Below are 17,706 nucleotides of genomic sequence, written 5' to 3'. Positions count from 1 at the left end.
ATTAAAGTGTTCCACGCAAAAAAAAGACCTGTTGTGGGAGGACTTTTTTTTTCACTAGCTGCTTATATTTTATGACCCACCGTCTAATTTCTTATGGTGGGTCGTACGTTGCCACTCAGCCGCTGTGACTGGGTCCGGGGTCCGGTGTGGTTGAAAGTAACACCACACCGGCTCCCGTCCCCACTCACACCGTTGCCTGTGTCCCGCCACGTGGAGGCGGGCTCTATTTGTCTAGATCCATTTGATATCTTTTTTTTGTGCAGCATTAGAAAAACTTATAACTAATACAAAATCAAGTGAGATATTAGTAAACAAAACGAAATTAAATATTTAGAAAGAAGGAAGGGAAAGAATTGAATAGAGAAGAGATAGGTATAATATTGCCCGTCACCTGGTTGTGGGCGGCAGCCCGGGTCTTGGAATTAGCCTCAAGACGCTGGCCGTCGCTCACCATGCCTTTAACATCAACCATCCTAAAAACTAACCTGACTAACCTAACTAGAAGAGATTAGGGTACGTTAAAGCTAGAAACTAAGACTAAGACCTCCATGTCCAGCCTGCTAAACTATTTACGATATACAATAGAGAGGTAACTGATTTTGTGCTTGGCTCAAAGTTGCGAATGAAAGGGTACTCGTGGTAAAAGTAATAAGGTAACGACGCTAACGGTTTGTGTTGAGCCTACAAGGCTCCTAGTAGAGTACATCAGGCGCAAGCACCTCCCGGCCCCGCCGACAACACGACCTGAACGGTGGTTTTCTCCGATCTACCATAGGAATCCGTCGGGTTGGGCTCAAAAGAGAGGGACCACAATTAAGATCCTTCCATCCAGACTGCGCTGCCTCTTAACGGAAGGCGTAGGTCCCTTGAAGAGGTACCTAGCTTTATGCTCTTATTAGACATGGAGATGCTGTTAACTATTTACATATAAGGTGCAATCTGTTTTTAGGATTGTGTGCGACTTGTGCACCTCTTGTCGGTTGTTCCAGACTGTTCTTTGAAGTTGACTTGGTTGACACTATAGATCATCCGCGCTGGACGCTTCAATGTGTTGGTGCCCTGGTCTCTATCTGTTTCTTCTCCATCACTCGTGGTGCTAATCATATCTGTGTGCCCCTGCGCATCGTGACGTCTGTTTGGACCGACTTCCCTTCCGTAGGGTCTGTTGCGCAAGTATTCTATTTGTTGAATCTTCGAGATTTCGTCAGTTAGTTTGTTGAGTTCAGTCCACCTTTCCGGGTCGCGTATTATGGCATGTAGTTCGTTCTGTGTGTTCAGGCGATGTATGTGTACTGTGTGTCTTGTGCTCGTGCGTTGTCCGCAGAAGAAGACAGTATGTTCAGGGGAACCTTCTTCCCCGCATGTGCATCTATTAGTGTGCTGCAGACTCACGCGGTACAGGTGCGTGGGATAAGGGCCATGTCCTGTGATGAAATGCACCATACCGCGGCTGGGATCGATATGTTTTAGTTTTAGTCTTTCCCGGATGTCAGGGAAGTCGTATACACGGCGGCCCTTATCGCTGGAAGGACTGCTGGGACGACAAATATTTTTCCCTAAGGGATATTTGCTGGACTGATTTTCTGAAGATAGTTCGTCGGTGCGTTGCTCCGAGCACGCCAGTGTCCTCATATCGCGCTGTACGTAGCTCCACGCGATATGCGAGCTCTCGTGCGCCTCGGCAATTCCTTCACGGGGGACGTGGATTAGCCGAGTGCTTTAGCGGCGGCGGCACCTCTGAGACGCTCTCGCTGCGCGGCCCGTGGCAAGTTGCGGCGCTCGGCTGCAGGCTGGCGGGCCGCCCTGGGCTAATCGAGTTGTGCCGTATTGTAGGCGGCGCGTCGCACGGCGGGCCGGTTTAATCAGCCGCCCCCCGACCCGCTCCGGGGTATTAGCCGGGACCCAGCACGCCCCCGCCGCAGGCGAGATCACACAGGTACGTCACGTGCGTACGGGAACACTTCCTCGAGGTCTGCAGTGAATGGCAGCCGCCTTTAAACGACGGTAAACGTAACACAATGCCTATACTTCAATTCTTTTATCTTGGCGGCTCGCGCATGCCCGCCCAGACGCGGGAGATTGCTGCGTTACCATTTGCACGCGCCAAGAGAAGCAGCGCCATAGCATAGTTCGCAAACTTATGTTTAGAGGGGGAGCGCGCAGTTTATGAAGTAAAGCCACCACGGCCGCATTAACCCTTTCGCTGCTACAGAGACGTGCTCCCCGTATTCCGCGCTGTGCGCGATTTTGTCATCACTGCACTGCTCGCCTGTACAGACACATGATGTTCCGACTGCCTTGACACACTTATCATTCGATTTCACAAAAACTATTTGGCCCAAAAATTTGATTTTTACACATCTTTTTGACTGATACCTCCCCCCGCCCCCCATAAATGACTTAATTTTGCTTCGATGTTCAACGCAGTTATTGTGCAGCATTAAATGTAGTACACCATTGCACGAAATTCTGAAGAGTTTTCAGGGGTAAAGTCCACAGCGTACGCTTTCCATATGGTCGATTTTAGTTGCCACTAGAAATTTCAGTTGAACGGAATGGATAGTGTCTTGAAAGGAGGATATAAGATGAACATCAACAAAAGCAAAACGAGGATAATGGTAGGTAGTCGAATTAAGTCGGGTGATGCTGAGGGAATTAGATTAGGAAATGACACACTTAAACTAGTAAAGGAGTTTTGCTATTTGGGGAGCAAAATAACTGACGATGGGCAATAAAATGTAGACTGGCAATGGCAAGGAAAGCGTTTCTGAAGAAGAGAAATTTGTTAACATCGAGTATAGATTTAAGTGTCAGGAAGTCGTTTCTGAAAGTATTTGTATGGAGTGTAGCCATGTATGGAAGTGAAACGTGGACGATAAATAGTTTGGACAAGAAGAGAATAGAAGCTTTCAAAATGTGGTGCTACAGAAGAATGCTGAAGATTAGATGGCTAGATCACATAACTAATGAGGAAGTATTAAACAGAATTGGGGAGAAGAGAAGTTTGTGGCACAACTTGACTAGAAGAAGGGATCGGTTGGTAGGACATGTTTTGAGGCATCAAGGGATCACGAATTTAGTATTGGAGGGCAGCGTAGAGGGTAAAAATCGTAGAGGGAGACCAAGAGATGAATACACCAAGCAGATTCAGAAGGATGTAGGTTGCAGTAGGTACTGGGAGATGAAGAAGCTTGCACAGGATGGAGTAGCATGAAGAGCTGCATCAAACCAGTCTCAGGACTGAAGACCACAAGAAACAACATATTAGAACTGGTACAAAACAGGTTCTAAGTAGGCTGTTTAGGTTTTTATATTGGTAACGCCACGTAGCGCTCTGTATGAAAATCACTGGCTGTGCGGTGTGCAGTCTATGGCTGCTTGGCATTGTTGGAATATTCGCTATTGTAGTGTTGGGCAGCTGGATGTGAACAGCGCGTAGCGTTGCGCAGTTGGAGGTGAGCCGCCAGCCGTGGTGGATGTGGGGAGAGAAATGGCGGAGTTTTGAGAGCGGACGATCTGGACGTGTGTCCATCAGAAAGAGTAAATTTGTAATACTGGATATCATGAACTGATACATATATGATGACTTTTGAACATTATTAAGGTAAATACATTGTTCTCTATCAAAATCTTTCATTTGCTGACTATGCCTATCAGTAGTTAGTGCCTTCAGTAGTTTGAATCTTTTATTTATCTGGCAGTAGTGGCGCTCGCTGTATTGCAGTAGTTTGAGTAACGAAGATTTTTGTGAGGTAAGTGATTCATGAAAGGTATACGTTATTGTTAGTCAGGGCCATTCTTTGTAGGGATTATTAAAAGTCAGATTGCGTTGCGCTTAAAATATTGTGTGTCAGTTTAGTGTTGATCAGAATAGGTAAAGAGAGAAATGTCTGAGTACGTTCAGTTTTGCTCAGCTGTTTGAAAATCAAATAACGTAGAGGTTTATCAGCACAGTAATTCATTAATATTTCTAAGGGGACGTTTCAAGGTGTGATACATTGTCACTTTCGCTTTTCGTTGCATTTTATCGTCGCAGAGAATATTTCTGGTTTCACTTAAAAACTGGATGCTTTCTGTGTCCTGCTAAGTTTTTCCTGCTTAATGGTGTTGTCTTTCGAGATTATGGTTCCTAGGTACTTGAAACGTGAAACAGATTCTACTTTGACTCCTTCTAGAAATATATTTGACGTTGTTCCATGCCTCCTGATTGTCATTTCTACTCTTTGTTTTACTTATTTTCAGTCCGAAATTTCTGAATCTGTTGATCCAGTCGTTAAGTTTCTTCTGTGCTTCACGTTCTGCGTCTCCACATACTATTAAATCATCAGCAAAAACCAGGGCATTTGGTTTGCTGTCTATTTTCTTGATAGTTTTTATGATCTTGTCCATTACTCTTAAAAGCAGGAGTGGTGATAGGGCGCTACCTTGCTGAGCACCTCTCTTTGTTTCAAACTATTCTCATCGTCCGTTGCTTGTCTGGACACAGCTGTAACACTTCTGGTATAGCATCTTGACTTTGTCGATTAGGTACTTTCGCATCTTTAGGTCTTCCAAAAATACCCACTTCTTGTTTCGAGAGATACTTCCATACGCTTTTTAATGTCCTCAAGTACAATCGCAAGATATCTTCCATTTCCCCAGTACTTTCATTTAACATTCTTGCAGCAAAAATAAGACCCATAGTAGCGATTTCACGTTGCTCTCTCTGTGGTTTTTGCAGCGGCGTGATGCCTCTGTAATTTCCACATTTTCGCCCACTGCCCTTTTTGGGCAGAGGGATGATGACTTTATCTGAAATGTACAGCCTGCTTTTCCTTCCTGTCAAATACACATTCCCATCGATTGCAGAGAATGAATGCTCAGCCGGCCAATGGCGATGTTGCTTCATGCACAAAAATCCAGCCAAGGAAAAGGCGCTGTGATTTTTTTTCGATTCGTCCTCCATCTTCGAAAACAGCTGCTGCTTATGCTCATTTCCGCCACGTCACACATATTCTTACAACTACGCGTTTTCTCGCCCAGCAACAAGCCTCGCAGCAGCCGTTCTCTGAAAGTATCGATGGTATGGGGTGCCATTGGTTACACGTCTCGGTCACCTCTTGTTCGCATTGACGGCACTTTGAACAGTGGACGTTGCATTTCAGATTTGTTGCGACCACTGGCTCTACCCTTCATTCGATCCCTGCGAAACTCTACATTCCAGCAGGATAATGCACAACCGCATTTTCCATGTCGTGTACGGGCCTTTCAGGATACAGAAAATGTTCGACTGCTGCCCTGGCCAGCACATTCTCCGGATCTCTCACCAATTGAAAACATCTGGTCAATGGTGGCCGAGTAACTGGCTCGTCACAATACGCCAGTCACTACTCTTGATGAACTGTGGTATCGTGTTGAAGCCGCATGGGCAGCTGTACCTGTACACGCCATCCGAGCTCTGTTTGACTCAATGCCCAGGCGTATCAAAGCCGTTATTACGGCCAGAGGTGATTGTTCTGGGTACTGATTTCTCAGGATCTATGCACCGAAATTGTGTAAAAATGTAATCACATGTCAGTTCTAGTATAATATATTTGTCCAATGAATACCCGTTTATCATCTGTATTTCTTCTTGGTGTAGCAATTTTAATGGCCACTAGTGTATTTAATATGAAGTTAGTTATAAGGCAATACATACAGCCAATGTAATAAAGTTCACTGTAATGAAACATTACTATCATACAATTAGGTTCCTTTCAGGGTGCCGATCCATTAGCTCCATTCTTGACAATCATATGCAACCGTTTGCTCGACGAAAGATCCGTACCCAAAGACTGGAACCTTGCACAAGTCACACCAATATCCAAGAAAGGAAACGGTCTTTTCACACGGTCAACGTGGGTTTAGAAAACATCGATCTTGTGAAACACAACTAGCTCTCTATCCGCATGAAGTGTTGATTGCAGATCGATTCCGTATTTCTGAATTTCCAGATGGTTTTTGAAACTGTACCACATAAGCGGCTTAGAGTGAAATTGCGTGCTTATGGACTATCGCCTCAGTTATGTGACTGGATTTGTGACTCCCTGTCAGAGAGGTCACAGTTCGTAGTGACGGAAAGTCATCGAGTAAAAGAGAAGTGATTTCTGGCCTTCCCGAAGGTAATGTTATAGGCCCTTTGCTGTTACTTATCTATATAAACGATTTGGGGACAATGTGAGCAGCCGTGTTAGGTTCTTTGCAGATGACGCTGTCGTTTATCGACTAATAAAGTCATCAGAAGATCAAAACAAACTGAAAAACGATTTAGAAAAGATTTGTGAACGGTGTGAAAATTGGCAGTGGACCCTGAATAACGAAAAGTGTGAGTCATCCACATGAGTGCTGTAAGGAATCCATTAAAATTCGGTTACACGATGAAACAGCCAAATATAACAGGGCGTAAATTCGACTAAGTACCTAGGCCTTTCAATTACGAACAACTTAAATTGGAAGGAACACGAGGAAAATGTTGTGGGGAAGGCTAATCAAAGACTGCGTTTTATTGACAAGACACTTAGAAAATGTAACAGATTTACTAAGGAGACTGCCTACACTAAGCTTGTCCGTCCTCTTTTAGAATTCTGCTGCGCGTTGTGGGATCCTTACCAGATAGGACTGACGGAGTACATCGAAAAAGTTCAAAGAAGGGCTGCACTTTTTGTATTATCCCGAAATAGGGGAGAGGGTGTCACTGAAATGACACAGGATTTGGGCTGGATGTCATTAAAAGAAAGTAGTTTTTCGTTGCGATGGAATCTTCTCACGAAATTCCAGTCACCAACTTTTTCCTCCGAATGCGAAGTATTTTGTTGACTACATAGGGAGAAAGGATCACCACGATAAAATGAGGGAAATCAAAGCTTTTACGGAAAGATATAGGTGTTCGTTCTTTCCGCGCGCTGTACGAGATTGGAATAATAGAGAATTGTGAAGATGTGATTCTTGAGTTTCTCCCGGCGTATTTGATAATCAAAATATCCACGGGTGTACTGCCGGTCTACAGTGTCCAACGGGCACAATATTTCGGCGATCGTACATGTCGCCATCATCAGGTGAACTGACGGACTGAGCTCCTGTGAACGTGCCGGCACGGAGATCCGTACACTATGGCTGCTCAGGGGGAACTGGGTTCGGTCGCGGCTGCGGCCGATTTAAATACCCTCCGTCCGCGGCGCGCTCATTCCGCCGTCCGCGCCCCGCGCCACGGTCGCGCGGTGGAACAGATTGCGACGGCGTCTGAGATGACGTCGGTGTGATGGTTCTGTCCGCCGTGGTCGTCACAACTATACGTTTGCTCGATTTACTCTCGATTAACCCCATCGCTGGTTCGCAAGCCTTGCTATGACTATAGCCACAGTGACGATTTATGAGGTCGTCATTGGTGCGAATTTCGATGGCTTCTCTAACGACGCTGTCCCACTATCTCGACGTCTGTACCAGAATCCTCGTGCGTTCGTACTCCATAGCGCGGTTTTCCGACAAACAATGTTCAGCGACCGCCGACTCGCTCGGATACATCAGTCGAGTGTGCCTCTGGTGTTCACGGCATCGATCCTCGACGATACGCATCGTCTGACCAATATACGACTTGCCACATTGACACGGAATCTGGTACACGCCGGCCTTCCTCAAACCGAGGTCATCTTTGGCGCTCCCCACCAGTGCGCGAGTTTTATTCGGAGGATCTCCGTGCCGGCACGTTCACAGGAGCTCAGTCCGTCAGTTCACCTGATGATGGCGACATGTATGATCGCCGAAATATTGTGCCCGTTGGACACTGTAGACCGACAGTACACCCGTGGATATTTTAATTAATTGTGAAGATGGTTCGATGAACCCTCTGCCAGGCACTCAAATGTGATTTGCAGAGTATCCATGTAGATGTAGATTCTGCCCATCGTTAATTAGTGTGTTATTCTTATATTAAACGACGCCATCTGTGTCTCAAAATGTCTCGTAATAGTCAAGAAGAGGTTACTCAGGAAACCTGAGACCAGAGATGAAGATCATGAGTAGGATACTGCGACCCATAAGAGAAGAAAAAGGAGAGTTCAGAAACGAGGATAACGGCGAGTTGTACATACACCAGGCTGACCTTATCACGTGTGTAAGGAAAGGGTGACTGGCCATCCACGGACACTTGACCAGAACGGATCCCAAAAGCCTCACCCACAGTGAGAGGTAGCGGGAACACCTCCAACAAGTGGATTGTATCAGTAAAGTCGGATCTGCAACAATTTCAGATCCCAGTACAGAAAACACAAGACCGACTGTGGATGCAGCATCCCATCATACCAGTTAGAAGAGCACAGGGATCAAGATCGAGGAGAGAAAGTTGGCTCACAGCTAGAAAATGAAGGAATACCAGGAGAAGAAAAGAATGGATTCTTTACTGAAGAGCGGCCCTTAGGGGAGCTGCTTTGTGACAGGGTGCGTTCCTCATACAAACAGTCACCATCTCTGAACTGTTGTACTCAGATTGGATTCCATACCGAATAGCTGTGCCCAGTGAATGAGTTTATTGAAAACTGAGAAATGTACAGCAGTCAGTCGCTAGTAATCTCTTTATTTCAGATCTAGCTAGATTGCAACTACTGTGTTCCTATCGTCAGGATGGTAAGGTGCAAGTCAAATGGTCATTACCACTTGCCTGCACAAATGTCCCCTACTAGGCTATCCACATTAGGAATTCAGTTCACACTCTCTGTACATAATAACACAATGCTGTGAAATGTGATCATATCCTTCCACACGTAGTGTCTTCTTAAGCAGAATAAGGCGACGCTCCTTAGCCGTGAAGAACATCCACATATCACCATACCATCTCGTCCCTACTCCACGTGTGATCACAGGTAAGGGCGAGCACAATATGACTCACACCCCATCTAACTCGTTTCCAGTCTTCCATTGTCCAGAGCCGTTATTCTCGGCACCACCTCTCGCCTCGCTTAGCACTCACTACAGAAACGCGGGCTGCTCCGCCATTGGTTCCCACTCTTCTCACCTCCCTACTTCAGCCATTGTGCTACCTAGACTGCTAGTAGCACTTTACCGGGCCTGTTAAAAAAATTCCGGAACTTTGTCCACAAAATTTTTAATACGCTTACCTTTTACTTATTGTGTATGGTCTACATCTACATCCACGTGATTACTCTGCTATTCACATATAAAGTCCCTGGCGGAGGGTTCAATGAACGACCTTCAAGCTCTCTCTCAACCGTTTGAACGGCGTGCGGGAAAAACGATCACTTAAATTTTTTCGTGCGAGCTCTGATTTCTCTTATTTTATCGTGATGATCATTTTTCCCTGAGTAGGTGGGTGACAACAGAATGTTTTCACAATCAGAGAAGAAAACTGGTGACAAATTTCATGAGAAGATCAGGTCGCAACGAAAAACGCCTTTGTTTTAATGATTGCCACTCCAATTCACGTATCATGTCTGTGACACTATCTCCCCTATTTCGCGATAATACAAAACGTGCTGCCCTACTTTTTACTTTTTCGATGTCATCCGTCAGTCCCACCTGATGCGGATCCCACACCGCACAGCAGTACTCCAGAATAGGACGGACAAGCGTGGTGTAAGCAGTCTCTTTAGTAGAGCTGTTGCACCTTCTAAGTGTTCTGCCAATGAATCGCACTCTTTGGTTTGCTCTACACACAATATTATCTATGTGATCGTTCCAATTTAGGTTATTTGTAATTGTAATCCCTAAGTATTTAGCTGAATTTACAGCCTTCAGATTTGTGTGACTTATCGCATACTCGAAATTTAGCTGATTTCTTTTCGTACTCATGTGAATAACTTCACACTTTTCTTTATTCAGGGTCAATAGCCACTTTGCGCACCATACAGATGTCTTATCTAAATCATTTGGCAATTCGTTTTGGTCATCTGATGACTTTACAAGATGGTAACTGACAGCATAATCTGAAAACCATCTAAGAGGGCTACTCAGATTGTCTCCTATGTCGTTAATATAGATAAGGAGCAATAGAGGGCCTGTAACACTTCCTTGGGGAACGCCGGATATTACTTCTGTTTTACTCGATGACTTTCCGTCTATTACTGCGAACTGTGACCTTTCTGAGAGGAAGTCTCGAATCCAGTCACACAACTGTGGCGATACTCCGTAGGCACTCAGTTTGGTTAGAAGACGCTTGTGAGGAACGGTGTCGGAAGCCTTCTGGAAATCTAAAAATATAGAATCAGTTTTACATCTCCTGTCAATAGTATGTGAGTATAAAGAGCTAGTGGTGTTCCAGTGTGTTCCAGTTGTGTTTCTGAATCCGTGCTGACTACGTATCAATAAATCTTTTTCTACGAAGTAATTGATTATGATCGAACACAATATATGTTCCGAAACCCTACTGCAAATCGACGTTAGTGATATGGGCCTGTAATTCAGCGGATTACTCCTATTTCCTTTTTTAGCTATTGGTGTGACTTGAGCTATTTTTCAGTCCTTAGGTACGCATCTTTCTGTGTGCGAGCGGTTGTATATAATTTCTAAATATGGAGCAATTTTATCAGCATACTCTGAGAGGAACCTGACTAGTATACGATATGGAACGGAGGCATTACCTTTATTAAGTGATTTAAACTGCTTTGCTACACCGAGGATATTTATTTCTATGTTTCTCATCTTGGCAGTTGTCCTTGATTGAAATCAGGAAGATTTACTGTGTCTTGTTTGGTGAAGGAGTTTCGGAAAAGCGTGTTTAATAACTCTGCTTTTGTGGCACTGTGGTCTGCACCATTGATAAACGGCCCCACTTTCAGAAGCAGTCTCGGGACGCCTTTGCTGGATCGTGCGAAGGGCCGCCTGCGAATTTTCTTTTATTTCTATCGTTGCAAATCTTTCTCCTTTCAACGGGGTTTTCAACTTTAGAAATAAAAAAAAGTCCGCAGGGGCCAGGTCTGGAGAGTACGCAGGAGGAGGTAGCACAGTGATTTTGTGACCCTTCTCCTGTTCTTCCCACAGTGGCCCGCGAACCAAAGGGCTCTTACTTTTGACAAGTGGTCACGTTAGCGGGACTTGGGCGGTGTAAGTCATCTTTCTACTACAGGCTTGCTGGAAGCGGAAGTCTTCCAGGGTACAACGCTCTACCCTACTAACACTGTACCATTCTGCATTATATACAACATAAAATCATAAGTGTCTGACATGCTGCAAAACATTTTTTTCCATCATCACAACATACCCATAAACAAGTTGCGAAAGTAAAATTCTATCTACCGACAAGACAGAAAATCCTAGGAAGTTCTGGCCTTACGTTAAATCAGTAAGTGGATCGAAACAGCATATCCAGACACTCTGGGATGGTGATGGCATTGAAACAGAGGATGACACGCGCAAAGCTGAAATACTAAACACCTTCTTCCAAAGCTGTTTCACAGAGAAAGACCGCACTGCAGTTCCTTCTCTAAATCCTCGCACGAACGAAAAAATGGCTGACATCGAAATAAGTGTCCAAGGATTAGAAAAGCAACTGAAATCACTCAACAGAGGAAAGTCCACTGGACCTGACGGGATACCAATTCGATTCTACACAGAGTACGCGAAACAACTTGCCCCCCTTCTAACAGCCGTGTACCGCAAGTCTCTAGAGGAACGGAGGGTTCCAAATGATTGGAAAAGAGCACAGGTAGTCACAGTCTTCAAGAAGGGTCGTCGAGCAAATGCTCAAAACTATAGGCCTATATCTCTGACATGGATCTGTTGTAGAATTTTAGAACATGTTTTTTGCTCGCATATCATGTCATTTCTGGAAACCCAGAATCTACTATGTAGGAATCAACATGGATTCCGGAAACAGTATTCGTATGAGACCCAACTCGCTTTATTTGTTCATCAGACCCAGAAAATATTAGATACAGGCTCCCAGGTAGATGCCATTTTCCTTTACTTCCGGAAGGCGTTCGATACAGTTCCGCACTGTCGCCTGATCAACAAAGTAAGAGCCTACGGAATATCAGACCAGCTGTGTGGCTGGATTGAAGAGTTTTTAGCAAAGAGAACACAGCATGTTGTTCTCAATGGAGAGATTTCTAAAATGGTTCAAATGGCTCTGAGCACTATGGCACTTAAATTCTAAGGTCATCAGTCCCCTAGAACTTAGAACTACTTAAACCGAACTAAGGACATCACACACATCCATGCCCGAGGCAGGATTCGAACCTGCGACCGTAGCGGTCGCGCGGTTCCAGACTGTAGCGCCTAGAACCGCTCGGCCACCCCGGCCGGCGGAGAGACGTTAAAGTAACCCCTGGCGTGCCACAGGGGAGTGTTATGGGACCATTGCTTTTCACAGTATATATAAATGACCTTGTAGATAATGTCGGAAGTTCCATGCGGCTTTTCGCGGATGATGCTGTAGTATACAGAGAAGCTGCAGCGTTAGAAAATTGCAGCGAAATGCAGGAAGATCTGCAGCGGATAGGCACTTGGTGCAGGGAGTGGCAACTGACCCTTAACATAATGTAATGTATTGCGAATACACAGAAAGGACGATCCTTTATTTTATGATTATATGATAGCGGAACAAACACTGGTAGCAGTTACTTCTGTAAAATATCTGGTAGTATGCGTACAGATCGATTTGAAGTGGAATGATCATATAGAATTAATTGTTGGTAAGGCGGGTGCCAGGTTGAGAGAGTTGGGGGAGTCCTTAGAAAATGTAGTCCATCAACAAAGGAGATGGCTTACAAAACGCTCGTTCGACCTATACTTGAGTATTGCTCATCAGTGTGGGATCCGTACCAGGTCGGGTTGACAGAGGAGATAGAGAAGATCCAAAGAAGAGCGGCGCGTTTCGTCACAGGGTTATTTGGTAAGCGTGATAGCGTTACGGAGATGTTTAGCAAACTCGAGTGGCAGACTCTGCAAGAGAGGTGCTCTGCATCGCGGTGTAGCTTGCTCGCCAGGTTTCGAGAGGGAGCGTTTCTGGATGAGGTATCGAATATACTGCTTCCCCCTACTTATACGTCCCGAGGAGATCACGAATGTAAAATTAGAGAGATTCAGCAGTCGTTCTTCCCGCGACTGGTACAGGAAAGGGAGGTAATGACAGTGGCACGTACAGTGCCCTCCGCCACACACCGATGGGTGGCTTGCGGAGTATAAATCTAGATGTAGATGTAGTGGCAGAGAGAGAAAGGTAGAGAGAGAGAGAGGAAGCGAGAGAGAGAAAGTAGAGGAGGAAACACTGCGTGTAGCTTATGACACTATAAAATTAAACGTGGATACGAAGCGGCAGTCCATTAGCTTTTCACATCACGACGTTGGCAGCACTGCTTATCGCATATTAATTCACCCCGGCAGCTGCCGGCATCTGCTGTTGACGGCGGCGGCTCGGAGATTGCCGGGGCGCTGCTATCGGGGAGGGTGGGTGGGTAGGATGGGGCGAGGCGAGTCCGCGGAAAAGCGATTAAAGAAAAAAAACGTGGTTTGGCGGAAGAGGGGAGACGTGTCGCGGCTCGGAAAATTCTGCGGGAAAGCGACGTCGCCGGCCCAGCGGAGGGGGGACCGTGGAAATTTTTAACGACGCCCGCAAGGCAGAGTCGCACCCGGCGAGTTGAGTTTTTGTCTCGCTCTTTGTTTGTGTTTTCCTTCCCCGCACTCTGCGCCTCCTTTATCCGAGAAGAACAGCACACACAGGAACGGTGCGGGTAAAAAAAAATCCGCTCGGGAAAGCCAGCGGATCCGCAGATTAATTCCGACGTAACAATTCCGAACTGTTACTGCGTAGCGGCAAACTGTGCTGAAGCTGTACCGCGAACTTTTGGCTTACGAGGGGCTCTTGTTAAATAAAGGCCTCGAGGATGTCTCGAGGATGTCGAGGTGATCAGTTTTAAATTCGAATTTATTTCAACTTCGCCGGCCGCGGTTGTCTCGCGGTTCTAGGCGCTCAGTCCGGAAACGCGCTACTGCTACGGTCGCAGGTTCGAATCCTGCCTCGGGCATGGATGTGTGTGATGTCCTTAGGTTAGTTAGGTTTAAGTAGTTCTAAGTTCTAGGGGACTGATGACCTCAGAAGTTAAGTCCCATAGTGCTCAGAGCCATTTGAACCATTTCAGCTTCAGACGAAGCAAATGTTGAGTTACAGGACTGAGCCCTAACATAAGGGGCGATCAAGAAGTTTCCATAAACTATAGACCTTGTTGTTGTTGTTGTTGTTGTTGTCTTCAGTCCTGAGACTGGTTTGATGCAGCTCTCCATGCTACTCTATCCCGTGCAAGCTTCTTCATCTCCCAGTACTTACTGCATCCTACATCCTTCTGAATCTCCTTAGTGTATTCATCTCTTGGTGTCCCTCTACGATTTTTACCCTCCACGCTGCCCTTCAATGCTACATTTGTGATCGCCATGCCTCAGAACATGTACTACCAACCAGTCCCTTCTTCTTGTCAAGTTGTGCCACAAACTCCTCTTCTCCCCAATTCTATTCAATACCTCCTCATTAGTTATGTGACCTACCCATCTAATCTTCAGCATTCTTCTGTAGCACCACATTTCGAAAGCTTCTATTCTCTTCTTGTCCAAACTATTTATCGTCCATGTTTCACTTGGCTACACTCCATACAAATACTTTCAGAAACGACTTCCTGACACTTAAATCTATACTCGATGTTAACAAATTTCTCTTCTTCAGAAACGCTATCCTTGCCATTGCCAGTCTACATTTTATATCCTCTCTACTTCGACCATCATCAGTTATTTTGCTCCCCAAATAGCAAAACACCTTTACTACTTTAAGTTTCTCATTTCCTAAACTAATTCCCTCAGCATCACCCGACGTAATTCGACTACATTCCATTATCCTCGTTTTGTTTTGTTGATGTTCTTCTTATATCCTCCTTTAAGACACTGTCCATTCCGTTCAACTGCTCTTCCAAGTCCTTTGCTGTCTCTGACAGAATTACAAAGTCATCCGCAAGCCTCAAAGTTTTATTTCTTCTCCATGGATTCTAATACCTACTCCGAATTTTTCTTTTGTTTCCTTTACTACTTGCTCAATATACAGATTGAATAACATCGGGGAGAGACTGCAACCCTGTCTCACTCCGTTCTCAACTACTGCTTCCCTTTCCTGCCTCTTGACTCTAACAACTGCCATCTGGTTTCTGTACAAATTGGAAATAGCCTTTCGCTCCTTGCATTTTACCCATGCCACCTTAATCTATTTTCCAAGATAAGTCGTAGGGTCAGTATTGCCTCACGTGTTCCAACATTTCTGCGGAATCCAAACTGATCTTTGCCGAGATCGGCTTCTACCAGTTTTTCCATTCGTCTGTAAAGAATTCGTGGTAGTATTTTGCAGCCGTGACTTGTTAAACTGATAGTTCGGTAATTTTCACGTCTGTCAACACCTGCTTTCTTTGGGTTTGGAATTATAATATTCTTCTTGAAGTCTGAGGGTATTTCGCCTGTCTCATATATCTTGCTCACCAGATGGTAGCGTTTTGTCAGGACTGGCTCTCCCAAGGCCGTCAGTAGCTCCAATGGAATGTTGTCTACTCCCGGGGCCTTGTTTCGACTCAGGTCTATAGACCTTAGTAGTGACAAGTTTCAACTTCGTACTTCTACCCGTTATTGAAATAACAGGAGGTCGGAGACTCAGGCTCTCGGATAACCAGTGACAGTTTTTTCCTGTTATATACCGGGTATCAAAAAGTCAGTATAAATTAGAAAACTGAATAAATCACGGAATAATGTAGATGGACAGGTAAAAATTGACACACATGCTTAGAATGCCATGGGGTTTTATTAGAACCAAAAAATACAAACGTCCAAAAAATGTCCGACAGATGGCGCTTCATCTGACCAGAATAGTATCAATTAGCATAACAAAGTAAGACAAAGCAAAGACGACGTTCTTTACAGGAAATGCTCAATATGTCCACCATCATTCCTCAACAATAGCTGCAGTCAAGGAATAATGTTGTGAACAGCACTGTAAAGCATGTCTGGAGTTATGGTGAGGCATTGGCATGGGATATTGTCTTTTAGCATCCCTAGAGATGTCGGTCGATCACGATACACTTGCGACTTCAGGTCACCCCCAAGCCAATAATCGCACGGACACAGGTCTGGGGACCAAACGACACGTGTAAGAGATCTTTCGCGCGTCTAGCAATACTTTTTTTGGTTCTAATAAAACCCTATGTCATTCCAAGCATGTGTGCCAATTTTTACCTCTCTATCGACATTATTCCTTGGTTTATTATGTTTTCAAATGTTTTTGAACACCCGGTAGTTACAAATTCAGTAATTTCGGACTTTTTTCGTTTACTTATACTGGCTAAATCTTGCTTCTTCACAAATTTCATGATTCTACGCTAACGGTATGGTTTTGATGCGTGACTTTTCGTATATCAAAATACACTGAAGAGCCAAAGGAACTACTACACCTACTTAATATCGTGTAGGGCAGGCTGTTCCAGCTCGTGGGCTCCGTTGTGAGCCGCGGAGCGCTCCCTGCTCCAGGGAGCCGTGTCGCTCGCTGTGACCAGTCAAGTGGGCCGGCACGTGGCACGGCTGGCTGAGGCAGGCGGCAAGACAGGCGTTTTGATGTGCCAGCTGCATCTTACAAGATCGACAACGTCACACTGGTAGCTGCTAAGACGTGGTGACGTGCTACACCAGGAAATACGATCTTCAGGAAATAAATAAGAAACAAATGTTTTACAAGAAATGGCATACTAAATTTATTGGGCCTCTGTAGTTTGAAATTTTCTTTTCATTGCAAGATCGGAAATATCAGGCGTCAAAGTGTTCGCAGCGTTAATGCGGAGGATGGCCTTCATTGTTGCATCCTGAAGAAGCGATCGTTCCTTACTTTATAACTGTTTTCATTGCTCTGAAAAGCTGCTCACATCAAAACGTAGATCAGAACATGCACATGATCTGAGCGGCATTGTTGTGAAGTTTGGGAAATGTTTTTTCTGTAATGAACACTACCATCGTGACAAATCCAACGTGTTGTAGTACCTCTCTTTCAACAAAGTTGAATTTTGCAAATCAATAATCTCCAATTGAAGTGAAGATGACAAGTCATCGGTGGAAACTGAAAAAGGAATGCTGAACACCTTAAGTTCCATTTCCAAACTAGTGAGGTCTCGGAATCGTGTTTCAAACGACGTGATGAGCTGCTTTAAGTTTGCTTGGTAATCGCCGAAAGTAGTACCTTCAGGTAGTTTTAAAGAAGCAAGACGATTGAAGAACGTTAAATGTCCATTACTCATCTGCCTCTCAAATGATCGTAACTTTTCCATGAACGCTTTGATCTGGTCGTGCATGTCAGCGATTAGCTGCCCTTTGCCCTGCAATGACAGATTTAAATTATTCAGATGCATAGTTATGTCAGCTAGGAACGCCAGGTCTGATATCCATTTTATATCTTTCAGACAACGCATTTCTTCCCCTTTCATTTCTAGAAAAGGGGTATTTCCTCACTAATGGCAAAGAAAACGTCAAGAACTTTTCCCCGACTCAGCCAACGAACTGTACTGTGGTAAGATATATCCCCATACTCCGCTTCCACATCTTTCAGGAATCCTTTGACGACGCCCAAAATTCACACACTTCACGACATCTTTCATTACGCCACCTAGCTCTACTGTTTCAGCACACAGTGCCTCTTGGTGCATTACAGAACACGAACTATGTTGCATGTTT

General features: G+C 44.9%; 1 protein-coding gene across 1 annotated transcript in view; it reads left to right on the top strand.

The window, feature by feature from the left end:
• LOC126214988 (acetylcholinesterase-like) overlaps positions 1 to 17,706 on the top strand; it is a 762,016-nt gene that overhangs the window by 320,938 nt on the left and 423,372 nt on the right. The window lies entirely within an intron of this gene.

Source organism: Schistocerca nitens, chromosome 12 (genome assembly GCF_023898315.1).
Source record: "Schistocerca nitens isolate TAMUIC-IGC-003100 chromosome 12, iqSchNite1.1, whole genome shotgun sequence".
Taxonomy (NCBI): domain Eukaryota; kingdom Metazoa; phylum Arthropoda; class Insecta; order Orthoptera; family Acrididae; genus Schistocerca; species Schistocerca nitens.
Note: the sequence above shows the minus strand (reverse complement) of the source record. Positions and strands in the feature narration are given on the sequence as shown.